This window comes from Caretta caretta, chromosome 24 (genome assembly GCF_965140235.1).
Source record: "Caretta caretta isolate rCarCar2 chromosome 24, rCarCar1.hap1, whole genome shotgun sequence".
Classification (NCBI taxonomy): Eukaryota; Metazoa; Chordata; order Testudines; family Cheloniidae; genus Caretta; species Caretta caretta.
Window position 1 is genome coordinate 12,553,339 of NC_134229.1, and position 17,066 is coordinate 12,570,404.

Consider the following 17,066-nt stretch of genomic DNA (forward strand, 5'->3'; position numbering starts at 1 on the left):
ACCCCTGCGCTTAGGGATCAGGTGCAGATACTAGATGCTATATGTCATTGTGAACAAGAGGAGGCCTTGTTCAGGGCTGCATTCCTGGTAGTATGTTTTGGAGATTTTAGGTTCAGTGAGCTGTACCAGTGTCCTGTACGGATACTTCCAGAAGAGCTTTGGAATTGAGGGGTATACATGGGGAGGGGCGATTGATTATCTAAATCTTGAGGAGGTCAAAGATGGATCAAGAAGCCTGGCTGAATCCATTATTCTATAGGAGAGTGGCGAGCCCAGGATCTGCCCTGTGGGGGTTAGGAGGACATACATGGCAATAAGACCAGGTAGGGATGGACCCCTCTTTATTCGCAGTGATGGGAATCCCATCTTAACATACCAATTTGTTACAGTTTTAAGATGGGGACTGATAAGATTGTAGTTTCCAGCACATGAATTTGGTTCCCACTCATTCAGCATCAGGCTGCAACTGCAACAGCAGCCCTGTTGAGGCTGGGGGCTGGGACACTTCTGGCAACTGGGCATTGGCACATATTCTGAAGCATATAAAATATATGTGAGACCACAGATGGGAAGTCCATGTTAACTTTCCTTTGTGTTTGTATTTCAAGCACTTGTAGACGGCCCAGGCAGATGATGGTGTGGATCTGTGGGCACAGTATTGTTCAGTAGGTGCATAGGTGGGCTTCCAGGTTGTCTGGTGGTTCACAGCTGGGCCTTGGTGATGAAGCAGCCCTGAGCTGACATGAGAGGAGGGGTGTGTTATGGGACCAGCTGATGCCCCTTCTGGACACGTTGGTTGGACATGTTACAATGCAGGGTGTGGCAGTGAGCTGTGAAGCCTCCTCGCGTTGACAAGGTTAGGAGGTACATGAACAGGAAGACATCCAAATTCACAGGTGGCATAGGGGGGTTGGTAATTTCTCATCGGAACACCCAGACAGAGCAAGAATTATGCAGGGAGCATGGGGTCCAGCTTTCAGATTTGGGAGCTGATCCCTTTTGGGCTGATATTAAAGAAGACATCAGTAGATGTCTGGAAACCTGGCTAGGTGTCGGGGGTAGATAGCCAAACTAACTGCTGACACCTCCTTGTGGTGGACACCCAGTGCAGTTACTCCATGGGGAATGGATATGGTTGTTAGAGGGCTTTCCCTTCACCCTCCTACTTCCCTAGTTCTTGTCATGCAGACAGCAAGCAGCAAAAGACCAGAAGTCCGAAGCACAGACAATGCAATGTTTATTGCACTTAGTTTCCAAGCAAACATACTCCGAAGCCCTTCACACCAGTCGGGCTTATCTCTATATGCCGACAGAGTCTCTTCCCCAGTGTCCCCCTTCCCAGCTCTGACACTGCAGAGCATTTACCCTGTGTTCCCCTTCCCAGCTCTGACACCACGGAACGTTTACCCTGTGTCTCCCTTCCCAGCTCTGATGCTGCAGAGCCTTGCCTTTGTCCCTGTTCCCTATTCCCTGTTCCCATTCCCCTCTTAACAAGCATGATTCCAATTTCCCTTCCTACTTCCTGTTTGACCCCAGTTTATATAGTAATATTCTCAGCTATACCTTCACCAATCATTTTACTGAAATCTATCTAACCAATCCTAACATATTGTAACATAATTCTCTAACCAATTATATCCCACTACCCTAATGAACTTACACCTAGCCAAATTAATTATACAGCAGACTGAAACAATTAGAGAACCAGACAGATTTATGTAAGCGGGGGAATAGTCCCGCTATTGTGGGGAACTTTCCTGGCTTCTGCACTACCCCGGTGAAGTGGGCTAGGGAAAGGATCTGAGTCCTCGCTCCCACTTCCTTTACCCAGTGGCCTCCCTGCCCTTGAGGACTCCCCTTCCACTCTCCTGTCTGGCAGAGTCCTCGTAACCCCAGCAAGGCTGGGCCCAGGATTCCTGGGGGGCTCGACCCCCAATCCTGCTGCGGTCACCCAGGACAGGAGCTAGGGTGTCCCCACTCCAGGGTACTCTCTCTGCACTGGGCATTTCTCTGACCCACTGATTATTACATACAATTTGAAGCAAATGCAAGTTATTTAATCAACAATTAATTTTAAAAAGAATAAGGGGAAATGGGAAAGGTTAAAGGAAACACATCACCCCGCTCTGTGGCAGGGAACATCACAAACAGTGTCTCTGGAACGTCAGGGCAGTTCACAGTCTGTTCCTTGTAAGTCCCAGGCCTCCTTCTCAGGCTCTGGCTGTGCTGCAGGGATGCTGTGGGTTGTACACTCACTCTGGTGGTTGCCACAGGCTCTAGGTGGCAGGGCCCTTCTTCCCAGTGTTGCCCCCGCCCTGTTGGGGTTACCAATCCCCCTTCGAGTCTGGCCTGCAGAGCCTCCTGGCTGAGGTGTCTCCCTGTGCTGGGCCCACTGCCCAGGGTCCCCCTCCCTCTCCCCAGCTGCTCACGACACCTGGCTCCGGACTGCTCCAGCCCCAGCTCCACTCTACCTCAGCACGGCTGCTGCTCTGCCTCCAGCTCCCTGGGCTGCTTCTCTGGCCCCTCTGGCTCTGCTCCCAGGACAGGTCTGCTCTGCAGGCTGCTTCTGTGACTCTGCTCCCAGCACTGACCTGCTTCCCAGGCTGCTTTTCTGGCCCCTCTGGCTCTGGTTGCTGCAGCTCTCCTCCCCAGGCAAGTCTGCTCTCTCTGGGCTATGCCTCTGGCTTTGGGGCTGCAGCTCTGCTCCCAGGACAGGGTCTGCTCTATCTGGGCTGCTTTTCTGGTCCCTTTGGATCTGGCACACCTCTGCTCCCCAGCTTTGCTTGGGCCCCTGCTTTCTGCTTAGCTCGGCCCCACTCTGTCTGACCCAGGCAATTCCAGCTCACACAGAGGACAGGACCTCCCTGGCCTCTTGACTCCCTGATTAGCCTGCCAGCCCTATCGTTCAGGCTGACCTGGAGCATTGGCGTCTCCCCATTGTTCCTGGGGGCTGTCAGTCTCAGGGTCCTGATTCCCCATCGACCCTTCCCCTTTTAGTACTTGGAGCTAGCAACTAAAACACCCCCACTGAATGTTAGTAAGGGGGCAACAGTCCCCAAAAATGGGAGTTTTATGAGGGAGTTCTCCAGGTGACGGAGGAGCAACTACGTGACCTTTGGGCATGGGGATGGGTTTGTCTTTTAGTTTGTTTGTACTTGCTGCCTGCCATGTGCCTGCTTGCCTAAAGTTTATAGTTTAGTCTGTTTGGGGGGCCATGTGCTGAGCCAAGCAACCTGCCAGGCTGGGCTGAGAGCTTCTTAACAAGTCTCTAGCCTGCCATCCTTTGATCCCTCATCCCTTTAGGATATGTTAACCGGGTGGGGATGGGGGGCTACTCAGGGAGAACAGGGACTTAAAAAGCCAGTTCCTAAGCGACTGGAGCAGCTAGTGAACAGGTGCAGCAAACAGGAGTTTTACGAGGGAGCGTGAGAGTCAGAAACACGCAAAATTCTCTAAACTCAGGCCAATAAACACCCCTACCCAAAACAAAACAAAAAAGATTCAAGTGTAAAAGGAATGCTGGCAGAAGTCCAGAATCCAAGTGGGGGCTGTCCATTTGATTGCAATAAATGCAGCATGTATGATTACCTGCCCTGTGCCCAGGTGGCCTATGTGTGCACTCAGCGTCAGACACTCACTGCAGAGACTGGATACAGGCTCTTGATGCCTGAGTGGCTGAACTGGAGAAGCTCAGTGAGACAAAGAGGTACATAGATGAGAATTTCCAGAACACAGCAGAACAGTCCCACAACTAGGCTGACAGCATCATGCTGTTGAAGAGAATGAAAGTCTCAGGAAAGAATATCAAACTAGAGCAAAAAGAAACAATCTCGTGGGTGGGATCCTCCTTCCAGATGTCATGGTATCTTCTCACCCTGAGGCTAACACTCTGGGGGAAGGAACCTGAGTTATTAGGAAGAGACAGGGAATAGTAATGGGGGATTCAATCATTAGAAATACAGAGAGCTTAGTTGGTGAGGCCTGAGAGAACTGCACGGTGAATTGCCCACCAGGTGCAAATCTCTCTGGATCTCTCAAGCCATCCAAGACAGACTTATGTGCAGTGCTGAGGAGGAGTCAGTGGTCATGGTACATGTAGGTACCAATGACATAGGGAAAGGTAGGAGGGCAGTCCTGGAGACCAAATTTAAGCTGCTTTGAAAGAGATTAAGGTCCAGGACCTCCATGGTAGCATTCTCTGAAATGCTTCCAGTTCCACACACAGGGCCAGGTAGACAGGCAGAACTGCAGGGTCTCAATGCATGGATCAGAGGAAGTAGTGAGGAGGATTTTAGATTTATTAGGAACTGGGAAACCTTTTGGGAAAGGAGGAGCCTATACAGGAAGGATGGGCTCTACCTAAACCAAAATGGAATCAGATTGCTGGCACATAACATTTAAAGAGCCACAGGGGAGTTTTTAAACTAAGGGCTGGGAGAAAGCTGACAGTTGCAGAGGAGCATGTGGTTTGGACAGAGACAACCTGTAGGGGAGTGTAGCAGGGTGGTCACCCGCTCTGGCCCTGAAAGGGTTAAAGCCAGCCCTGGGAGAGGGCTGGGGCTGCGAGCAAAGGCTAGGCTGATTGGGGGAAGCAGCCACAGCTGGGCCACACCCCAATCAGGCCACACCTGGCCCTGTTATAAGGGTTCATGGAGGAGCTGGGTCAGGACTCTCCTTCTAGCTTCAAAGGGAGAAGGACCTAGCTGCCTTGGAGCTGAGGGTGTAGGCAACTGAGCAAGGCTGGGGAAAGGTGAGAGAAGCAGGGGAGCTGGCAACTCTGCAGGCCTTGTTGAAGGCCAAACCAACTACTGGGGTTGCAGAGGCTGCAGCCCAGGGGCTAGGCAAAGGCAGCAGGTCCAAACCCCTCTTTGCCAATGATGAATGGCTTATACATTACAGTCTGCCCCAGGGAGCAGGGGCTAGATGATGACTGGCAGTAGCCATAGACTGAGGCGAGGTGGGGATAGAGGGTTGGAGGGAGGGGAGACCCAGAGCTGTGTGGTTAGGCAGGGGGCAGAACCCTGCTGTAGAGGGGCACCAGGGTCTTGGAGGGACATGGGGGGCCAGTGGCAGGCAAGACACCGGCCTTCAGAGGGTGCTCTGGGGCGGCAAAGCTAATTCCCAGGATGATTGACAGGAAGTGCCGCCCCTGTGAGTCACCTGCCTTGCTATAGGGAGGATCTATTAACTGAGGTTCTCTCTATCCTAGTAAAGAGGAGAGGCTAGAAGTTGATAAAGCACAGGAAGGAACTGAAGAGAAACAGTCAAATGAAAAAGAGTCCCATTCAATTACATCACATGAAGGCAGACAACTAAATATTGACAAATTTTATAAATGCTTGTGTATGAATGCTAGAAGCCTAAATAATAAGGGTGAACTTTAGTGCCTGGTGTTAAATGAGAATATTGATATAACAGGCATCACAGAAACTAGGTGGAATGATGATAATCAATGGGACACAGTAATACCAGGGTACAAAATATATAGGATTGACAAAGTAGGTCGTGCTGTGGGGGAGTGGCAATATGTGAAAGAAAGCATAGAGTCAAATATAATAAAAATCTTAAATGAATCAAAGTGTACCACAAAATCTCTATGGGTAGAAATTCCATGCTTGAATAATAATAGTATAGGAGTAGGAATATATTATTGACCACCTGGCCAGGGAGATTAGGGAGGTTATACAAATAGAAAACTCAATAATAATAATAATAATGGGGAATTTCAACTCTCCCCATATTGACTGGGTCCATGTCACCTCAGGATGGGATGCAGAGATAAAATTTCTTGACTCCTTTAATGACTGCTTTTTGGAGTAGCTAGTTCTGGAACCCACAGGGGAGAGGCAAGTCTTGATTTAGTTCTAAGTGGAGCATAGGATCTGGTCCAAAATGTGAATATAGCTGAACCACTTGATAATAGCAACCATTATGTAATTAAATTTGGGGGGGGGGACAAGGAAGCCGATCACATTAGCATATAACTTCAAGAAAGGGAACTACACAAAAAAGAGGAAGCTAGTTAAAGGGAAATTAAAAGGAACACTCACAAGAGTGAAATGCCAGAAAGCTGCATGGAAATTTAAAAATCCCATAATTGAGGCTCAGATTACATATATACCCCAAATTAAAATAATAGTTAAAGGACCCAAAAAATTCTGCCATGGCTAAAGAACAGATAAAAGTGGTGATTAGAGGCAAAAAAGCATCCTTTAAAAATTGAAAGTCAGATCCTATTGAGGAAAACAGGAAGGAGCCTAACTCTGGCAACTCAAGTGGAAAAGCATAATTAGTCAGGCCAAAAAAGAATCTGAAGAGCAACTAGCAAAAGAGACAAAAAGTAACAGCCATTTTTTTAAGTACATCAGAAGTAGGAAGCCGGCCAAACAATGAGAGGAGCCACTGGACGATCGACATCCTAAAGGAGCACTCAAGGAAGAGAACAATATTATGGAGAAGCTACATGAATTAATTCTCTGCCTCAGTCTTCGATGCAGAGGAAGATTCCCATACCTGAGCCATTTTTTTAGCTAAAATATTTTACGCACTGTTGCAGAATGAGGTGTCAATAGAGGAGGTTTTGGAACAAATTAATAAATTAAACAGTAATAAATTACTAGGACCACATGGTATCCACTCCAGAGTTCTGAAGGAACACAAATATGAAATTGCAGAACTATTAACTGTGGCATGTAACCTATTGCTTATATCAGCCTCTGTGCCAAATGACTGGAGCATAGCTAATGTAACACCCATTTTTTTTAAAGGCTCCAGAGGTGATCCTGTCAATTACAGGCCAATAAGCCTAACTTAAGGAGCAGGCAAATTGGTTGAAACTATAGTGAAGAACAGAATTATCAGACACTTAGATGAACATGATATGTTATGAAAGAATTAATATGGCTTTCATAAAGGGAAATTAAGACTCACCAATCTTGATTAGAATTTTTTTAGGGTGTCAACAAACATTGAAAATTGTGATCCAATGGATGTAGTGTACTTGGACTTTGAGAAAGCCTTGGCAAAGTCTCTCACCATAGGCTTGTAAGCAAAGTAATCAGTCATGAGATAAGAGGGAAGGTCCTCTCATGGATCAGTAATTGGTTACAAGACAGGAAACAAAGGGTAGGAATAAATGGTCAGTTTTCAGAATGGAGAGAGGTGAATAGTGGTGTCCCCCATGGGTCTGTAGTGGGACCAGTGCTGTTCAACATAATCGTAAATGATCTGTAAGAAAGGGGTAAACAGTGAGGTGGCAAAGTTTGCAGACAATACAAAATTACTCAATATCGTTATAGAGCTGTCTCCCAAAACTGAGTGACTGAGCAACAAAAATGGCAGATGAAATTCAGTGTTCGAAAATGCAAAGTAATGCCGGTTGGAAAACATAATCCCAACTGTACGTACAAAAGTATGGGATCTAAATTAGCGGTTACCACTGAAGAACGAGATCTTGGAGTTACCATGGATAGTTCTCTGAAAACATCTGTCCAGTGTGCAGTGGGAATCAAAAAAGCTAACAATGTTAGGAACCATAAGGAAAGGGATAGATAATAATCCTAATGCCACTATATAAATCCCGTGGTACGCCCACACCTTGAATACTGTCTGTAGTTCTGGTTACCCCATATCTAAAAAGATATATTAGAACTGGAAGAGTTAAAGAGGGGGCAACAAAATTGATTAGGAGGACAGAACAGCTTCCATGTGAAGAGAGATTAAAAAGACTGAAACTTCTCAATTTAGTAAAGAGATAACTAAAAAGGGATTTGATTGACGTCTCTAAAATCATGAATGGTGTGGCGAAAATGATTAAGAAAGTGTTCTTTACCCCTTCACATAACACGAAAATCAGAGGTCACCCAATGAAATTAATATGCAGCTAATTTAAAACAAAAAAAAGGAAGTACTTTTTCACGCAATGTAACCTGTGGAACTTATTGCCAGGGGATGCAGTGAAGGCTAAAAGCATAACTGGGTTTAAAAAAAACTAGATAAGTTCATGGAGGATAGGTCCAAGAATGGTTATTAGTCAAGATGGTCAGGGATGCAACCCTATGCTCTAGGTGTCCCTATGCTTTGAGTTGCCAGATTCTGGGACTGGGTGACGGGTTGGATCACTCAATGATCGCCCTATTCTGCTTATACCCTCTGAAGGATATGACACTGGCCATTTTTGGAAGACAGGATATTGGGCTGGATGGACCATTGGTTTCACCTAGTATGGCCATTTTTATGTTCATACCAGGGGGTCCCATGGTTACTCCAGTTTACAGGGGATGGCCAGACCAGCTTCCCAGTTTTCTAGGGAGGCTGCAATCCACATTTAACATGTGCAGACTTCCTGAGTACCAGAAGGTGGGGATCCCATTTGGCCAGCTGTGGGGAACTGCTCTAGTGAAGGTGCAGACCTGGCCCAGTGACCAGAAGAGTGCCACTGAAAATTTTTTTTAGTGATTTAGCAGATTTATGTGCCCCCCCCCCCCACTCCTGCCAATGAACAGTGTTCTTTGCTCAGGTTTAAAAACCTACTGAGACACTCAGAGACATTGCCAGTAGCCTCAAGTGATTCATAGATTCACAGATATTAAGGTCAGAAGGGACCATTATGATCATCTAGTCTGACCTAGATGATCATGGAGCGGCGGCGAACCAGCTGAGCAGCGGGGAACAGCAGAGCAGCACACAGCAGGAGTTTGCCTGGGATTGGTGAGTATCCGAGTGCATGTTTGCTGAGTAAGTATAGGAGTGTGTGTTTGCTGGGAGGGCAGTGTGAAAGCCTGAGCGAGTGCCTGATTGGCTGGTAGCCTGCAGGGGGCGGGCATTGGGGCTGTCTGTTTGTTTGTTTCAGGGAAGCCTGCCTGTTTCAAAATAGCCAGAGCAGCGGGGAACAGCAGAGCAGCGGGGAACAGCAGAGCAGCACACAGCAGGAGTTTGCCTGGGAGTTCACCTGGAGTGAGCCCAGTGAGGCTTACATCTTGCCAACTTCTCTGAGGAAGCTCATAGTAGGAAGGTGATATGGAAGGGGGGGGGGGTTCAGCTGTTGTGACCTACACTGAATGTGTTTGTCTTTCTTCCACAGGACAGAAGCAACTTTGTACAAAGTGCAAGCTGGTCTCCATACTGGAAGAGAAGATTGAAGGTCTGGAGCAACAGATAACGACCCTGCGTTGCATACGAGAATCTGAGGATTTTCTGGACAAAAGTCAGGATATACTTCTACGGGCACAAAGCTCTAAAGATTTAGAGCAGGTTGCACAGCGGAGCCAAGACGCCAGTGAAGAAGCTTGGGAACATGTGACCTCCAGAAGAAGAAGGGGGAATGTCCGGGTTCCAGCAATGCAGACACAGGTAACTAACCGCTTTCATGTTATCTCCACAGGTACCATTGCGGAGAGTGGACCAGATGATATGTCTGGGGCGAGAAAGCAGAAGGAGACTCCACTGGTTGGAAGGCATGAGATGCACTGTCCTGAGATTGGGGGTTCCACGACCACCACTCCCAAGAGAAGGAGGCGGGTGGTGGTGGTCGGGGACTCTCTCCTCCGGGGGACTGATTCATCTATCTGCCGCCCTGACCGGGAAAACCGAGAAGTCTGCTGCTTGCCAGGGGCTAAGATTCGCAATGTGACGGAGAGACTGCCGAGACTCATCAAGCCCTCGGATCGCTACCCCTTCCTGCTTCTCCACGTGGGCACCAATGATACTGCCAAGAATAACCTTGAGCGGATCACTGCGAACTACGTGGCTCTGGGAAGAAGGATAAAGGAGTTTGAGATGCAAGTGGTGTTCTCGTCCATCCTCCCTGTGGAAGGAAAAGGCCTGGGTAGGGACCATCGAATCGTGGAAGTCAACGAATGGCTATGCAGGTGGTGTCGGAGAGAAGGCTTTGGATTCTTTGACCATGGGATGGTGTTCCATGAAGGAGGAGTGCTGGGCAGAGACGGGCTCCACCTTACGAAGAGAGGGAAGAGCATCTTTGCGAGCAGGCTGGCTAACCTAGTGAGGAGGGCTTTAAACTAGGTTCACCGGGGGAAGGAGACCAAAGCCCTGAGGTAAGTGGGAAAGCAGGCTATCGGGAGGAAGCACAGGCAGGAACGTCTGTGAGAGGAGGGTTCCTGCCTCATACTGAGAATGAGGGGCGATCAGCAGGTTATCTCAAGTGCTTATATACGAATGCACAAAGCCTTGGAAACAAGCAGGGAGAACTGGAGGTCCTGGTGATGTCAAGGAATTATGACATGATTGGAATAACAGAGACTTGGTGGGATAACTCACATGACTGGAGTACTGTCATGGATGGTTATAAACTGTTCAGGAAGGACAGGCAGGGCAGAAAAGGTGGGGGAGTAGCACTGTATGTAAGGGAGCAGTATGACTGCTCAGAGCTCAAGTATGGAACTGCAGAAAAACCTGAGTGTCTCTGGATTAAGTTTAGAAGTGTGAGCAACAAGAGTGATGTAGTGGTGGGAGTCTGCTATTGACCACCGGACCAGGTGGATGAGGCTTTCTTCCGGCAACTCGCAGAAGCTACTAGATCGCACGCCCTGGTTCTCACGGGTGACTTTAATTTTCCTGATATCTGCTGGGAGAGCAATACAGCGGTGCATAGACAATCCAGGAAGTTTTTGGAAAGCGTAGGGGACAATTTCCTGGTGCAAGTGCTAGAGGAGCCAACTGGGGGGGAGCTTTTCTTGACCTGCTGCTCACAAACCGGGAAGAATTAGTGGGGGAAGCAAAAGTGGATGGGAATCTGGGAGGCAGTGACCATGAGTTGGTTGAGTTCAGGATCCTGACACAGGGAAGAAAGGTAAGCAGCAGGATACGGACCCTGGACTTCAGGAAAGCAGACTTCGACTCCCTCAGAGAACGGATGGCCCGGATCCCCTGGGGCAATAACATGAGGGGGAAAGGAGTCCAGGAGAGCTGGCTGTATTTCAAGGAATCCGTGTTGAGGTTACAGGGACAAACCATCCCGATGTGTCGAAAGAATAGTAAATATGGCAGGCGACCAGCTTGGCTTATCAGTGAAATCCTAGTGGATCTTAAACATAAAAAAGAAGCTTACAAGAAGTGGAAGGTTGGACATATGACCAGGGAAGAGTATAAAAATATTGCTCGGGCATGTAGGAATGAAATCAGGAGGGCCAAATCGCACCTGGAGCTGCAGCTAGCAAGAGATGTCAAGAGTAACAAGGGTTTCTTCAGGTATGTTGGCAACAAGAAGAAAGCCAAGGAAAGTGTGGGCCCCTTACTGAATGAGGGAGGCAACCTAGTGACAGAGGATGTGGAAAAAGCTAATGTACTCAATACTTTTTTGCCTCTGTCTTCACTAACAAGGTCAGTTGCCAGACTGCTACGCTGGGCATCACAGCATGGGGAGTAGATGGCCAGCCCTCTGTGGAGAAAGAGGTGGTTGGGGACTTTTTAGAAAAGCTGGACATGCACAAGTCCATGGGGCCGGACGAGTTGCATCTGAGAGTGCTAAAGGAATTGGCGGCTGTGATTGCAGAGTCATTGGCCATTATCTTTGAAAACTCGTGGCGAACGGGGGAAGTCCCAGATGACTGGAAAAAGGCTAATGTAGTGCCAATCTTTAAAAAAGGGAAGAAGGAGGATCCTGAGAACTACAGGCCAGTCAGCCTCACCTCAGTCCCTGGGAAAATCATGGAGCAGGTCCTCAAGGAATCAATTCTGAAGCACTTAGAGGAGAGGAAAGTGATCAGGAACAGTCAGCATGGATTCACCAAGGGAAGGTCATGCCTGACTAATCTAATAGTCTTCTATGATGAGATTACTGGTCCTGTGAATGAAGGGAAAGCAGTGGATGTATTGTTTCTTGACTTTAGCAAAGTTTTTGACACAGTCTCCCATAGTATTCTTGTCAGCAAGTTAAAGAAGTATGGGCTGGATGAATGCACTATAAGGTGGGTAGAAAGTTGGCTCGAATTGTCGGGCTCAATGAGTAGTGATCAATGGCTCCATGTCTAGTTGGCAGCCCGTGTCAAGTGGAGTGCCCCAGGGGTCGGTCCTGGGGCCGGTTTTGTTCAATATCTTCATAAATGATCTGGAGGATGGTGTGGATTGCACTCTCAGCAAATTTGTGGATGATACTAAACTAGGAGGAGTGGTAGATAGGCTGGAGGGCAGGGATAGGATACAGAGGGACCTAGACAAATTGGAGGATTGGGCCAAAAGAAATCTGATGAGGTTCAATGAGGATAAGTGCAGGCTGAGGGAACTGGGATTGTTTAGTCTGTAGAAGAGAAGAATGAGGGGGGATTTGATAGCTGCTTTCAACTACCTGAGAGGTGGTTCCAGAGAGGATGGTTCTAGACTATTCTCAGTGGTAGAAGAGGACAGGACAAGGAGTAAAGGTCTCAAGTTGCAGTGGGGGAGGTTTAGGTTGGATATTAGGAAAAACTTTTTCACTAGGAGGGTGGTGAAACACTGGAATGCGTTACCTAGGGAGGTGGTAGAATCTCCTTCCTTAGAAGTTTTTAAGGTCAGGCTTGACAAAGCCCTGGCTGGGATGATTTAATTGGGGATTGGTCCTTCTTTGAGAAGGGGGTTGGACTAGATGACCTCCTGAGGTCCCTTCCAACCCTGACATTCTATGATTCTATGACCTCCTGCACAACACAGGCCACAGAATCTCACCCAGATGCTCCACTCCAACCAAAAGATAAGAGCTGCCCAGGACCTAGAACACTTCCTGTTCCATGGGACCCACTGGCCAAGTTGTCCATACACATGGAGCAGCTGAGCACACAGATAGAAATGCAGTGAGAGAGACTGTCCAATTGCCTGTCCAATGGCCTGAGGAAAGTTCATTTCAAGGGGGAAGGCCAGGGTAGAGGGCCAATGATCCGTTCGACCTGGTTGGCCAACCCACCTGCTGGGAATGGGGGAAGCTGACACACTGAAAGGAGGTGCTCCCAATAGAGGACAGGTTTAAACAAGAGGTCTCCCGAGCATGGGACTGAATCCCCAAGGGACAACCACTGGATCCATCGCTCAACTGGAAATGATCCAGATTCATCAGCAAGTGCCCAATTGTTCCCAACATCCTCAACAGTGTACGAATGGATGCCCTGCTGGCCACCAGTTTCCAGGCGACTACTGTCCAGAAAAGGACATTTCTCCAGCACTGGCAGCCAAGAACTTATTGAACCCTCCCAACAACTGAATACAACTAGATGTTGGGAACAGGATCAGCATCCCTTATACAGGGTAAATGCTTGCCGACATACAGATGGGCTTGAAGATACTTTGCCAACTGGGGATCATTGTAAGTGACACTGATAACCATGCCCTGCCCACTGATGTTCTAGGCATGAACCTGCTTCAGCACTGCTGGAAACACTGCGGGCTCACGAACCTTAGCTACTTCCTCAGGGAAGAGGGTGTGGCAGAAGCCATTAGACAAATACAGAAATGCTAGCACTTTGCCAACACACATGGCAAAGTACAAGATCATGCATTTAGGGACTAACAACAAGAATCTTTGCTGTATGCTTGGGAATTATAAATTGGAAGTGACTGAAGAGGAGAAAGATCTGGGTGTATTGATTGATCACAGGTTGACTATGAGCTGCCAATGTGAAGCAGCCATGAAAAAGGCTAATGCAGTCCTAGGATGCATCAGATGAGGTATTTCCTGTAGAGACAGAGAAGTGTTAGTACCACTATACTAGGCACTGGTGAGACTTCATCTGGAATATTGTGCGCAATTCTGATCTCCCATGTGTAAGAAAGATTAATTGAAACTGGAACAGGTGCAGAGATGGGCTACTAGGATGATCTAAGGCAGCGTTTCCCAAACTGTGTTCCGCGGAACACTGGTGTTCCACACAAAGTGAATAGGTGTTCTGTGAAAGAATCGTAATTAAAAAAAAGGGTCTTGCACTTGATTTTTTTACTACTTTATACACGCTTTCCAGTTAGAAATTGTTATTTTAAATTTGTATTTTTGCTTTGTTTTATAAAATAAAATATATTTCAGCATAAATAACGCAATTTTTAATTTGAAAACCGAATGACTACAAAATAATATTAGAAGTGTTCCATAAATATATACCAGGTGTTCCGTAACCAAAAAAGTTTGGGAAACGTTGATCTAAGGAATGGAAAACCCATCTTCTGAGAGGAGACTTAAGGAGCTTGGCTTGTTTAGCCTTACCAAATGAAGGCTGAGGGGAGATATGATTGCTCTCTATAAATACATCAGAGGGACAAATATGTGGGAGGGCGAGGAGTTGTTTAAGTTAAGCACTGATGTGGACACAAGAACAAACTGATATAACCTGGCCATCAACAAGTTTAGGCTCAAAATTTGGGAAGCGTTCTAACCATCAGAGGAATGAAGTTCTGAGGCAGCCTTCCAAGGGGAGCAGTGGAGGCAAAAAACCTAACTAGCTTCAAGACTGAGCTTGATAAGTTTATGGAGGGGATGGTATGATGGGACTGCCTACAATGGCATGTGACCCATCAATGACTGCTAGTAGCAAAAATCCCTGATAACTGGAGATGAGGCACTAGATGGGAAGGGCTCTGAGTTACTACAGAGAATTGTTTCCCAGGTGTCTGGCTGGAGGGTCTTGCCCACATGCTCAGGGTATAACTGATCGCCATATTTGGGGTCAGAAAGGAATTTTCCCCCAGGTCAAATTGGCATAGACCCTGCGGGGGGTTCGCTTTCCTCTGCAGCATGTTCAAGTTGCAGTGGGGGAGGTTTAGATTGGATATTAGGAAAAACTTTTTCACTAAGAGGGTGGTGAAACACTGGAATGCGTTACCTAGGGAGGTGGTGGAATCTCCTTCCTTAGAGGTTTTTAAGGTCAGGCTTGACAAAGCCCTGGCTGGGATGATTTAACTGGGATTTGGTCCTGCTTCGAGCAGGGGGTTGGACTAGATGACCTTCTGGGTCCCTTCCAACCCTTATATTCTATGATTCTATGATTCTATGTGGCATGGGTCATCTGCAGGTTTAAACTAGTGTAAATGGTGGATTCTCTGTAACTTGAAACCTTTAAATCATGATTTGAGGATTTCAGTAACTCAGCCAAAGGTTAGGGGTCTATCACAGGAGTGGGTAGGTGAGGTTCTGTGGCCTGCAATGTGCAGGTGGTCATACTAGATTATCACGATGGTCCCTTCTGACTTGACAATCCCTTCTGAACTGACTGGTTCACAATCATGCTGGAAGGATATAACGAGGGATCAGTTCCGGGTCTGGTTCTGTTCAATATCTTCATCAGTGATTTAGATAATGGCATTAGAGAGTACACTTATAAAGTTTGCAGATGATACCAAGCTGGGAGGGGTTGCACGTACTTTGGAGGATAGGATTAAAATTCAAAATGATCTGGACAAACTGGAGAAATGTTCTGAAGTAAATAGGATGAAATTCAATAAGGACAAATGCAAAGTACTCCACTTAGGAAGGAACAATCAGTTGCACACATACAAAATGGAAAATGACTGCCTAGGAAGGAGTACTGCGGAAAGTAGTATGATCTGGGGGTCATAGTGGACCACAAGCTAAATATGAGTCAACACTGTTGCAAAAAAAGCGAACATCATTCTGGGATGTATTAGCAGGGGTGTTATAAGCAAGACATGACAAGTAAATCTGCTTTACTCTGTGCTGATTAGACCTCAGCTGGAGTATTGTGTCCAGTTCTGGGCACCACATTTCAGGAAGGATGTGGACAAATTGGAGAAAGTCCAGAGAAGAGCAACAAAAATTATTAAAGATCTAGGAGGAAAGATTGAAAAAACTGGGTTTGTTTAGTCTGGAAAAGAGAAGACTGAGAGGGGACATGATAACCGTTTTCAAGTATATAAAAGGTTGTTACAAAGAGGAGGGAGAAAAAATGTTTTTCTTAACCTCAGTTAAGAGGTTAGGACAAGATAGGAAATGGGCTTAAACTGCAGAAAGGGAAATTTAGGTTGGATATTAGGAAAAACTTCCCAACTGTCAGGGTACTTAAGCACTGGAATAAATTGCCTAGGGAGGTTGTGGAATCTCCATCATTGGAGGTTTTTAAAAGCATGTTAGACAAACACCTGTCAGGAATGGTCTAGATAATACTTAGTCCTGCCATGAGTGCACGGGACTGGGCTAGATGACCTCTTAAGGTCCCTTCCAGTCCTATGATTCTAAAACCTATGAGTCTGGGGCAAGATGGCAAGGCTAAGATCTGGGACACACACCCTCTGTGAATAGGACCAAATGCTGAGACCATCCTCCTGTGTAAGACAAAGATTGGCATAAGGGGCAAGGATTATATCTCCCAGATGGAGCCATACCCTGATACCCATGGAAACCCAATCATGGTGGCCCACAGCTTGGTCACTGTCAGGAAAGCAGTTCTACCTGTGAGAGCCGTGTACCACACCCCTCAGCCCATAAGGTTGGACTGCAATCAAATCACTGCATCGGTCCTCTGCCTTGCCTGGAAAGATGTGGTGATCCCTGGAGAGAGACCAGATGCTGGGAGTGCCCACATTGCCCTGCAGAGCAGCATTAGCGAAGACTTGGGAGAGGCCTGGCTGCAGGAAATAAACATGAGCAGTTCTCTGGCCATAGTTTGACAGCAAAGAGGGTATTCCCTGAGCTGGAGAAGGTGTGGGTTGAGACTTGGCTGAAGCCCACAATGGTACAGGATGGCCGGAGGTACCTGAGGTTTGTTGGATACTATGGACATTTCATAAAAGATTTTTCTAAGTTAATGGGATGCCTACATGCCCTGTGATGAGGGCTCTCCAAGGGCAGGGCTGTACACAGGGTCCTCTGAACTGAGATGAAGGCTGCCAGAGGGCCTCTGAATGCTTGAAGTCTGCCATGGTGATGACACAGATACTGGCTACCTGCATTACACCATCCCATTCAAACTGTATACAGATGCCAGGAACCAGGGGCGGGGGCCTGTATTCTCCCAGGAACAGGACAGGCATGAGAGAGTGATCACATGTGCCAGCTGGGGAATGAGACAGTCTGAACAGAATGATGAACATTACAGTTCCTGGTCCTGGCCTGGCCAATCACAGAGAACTTGTTA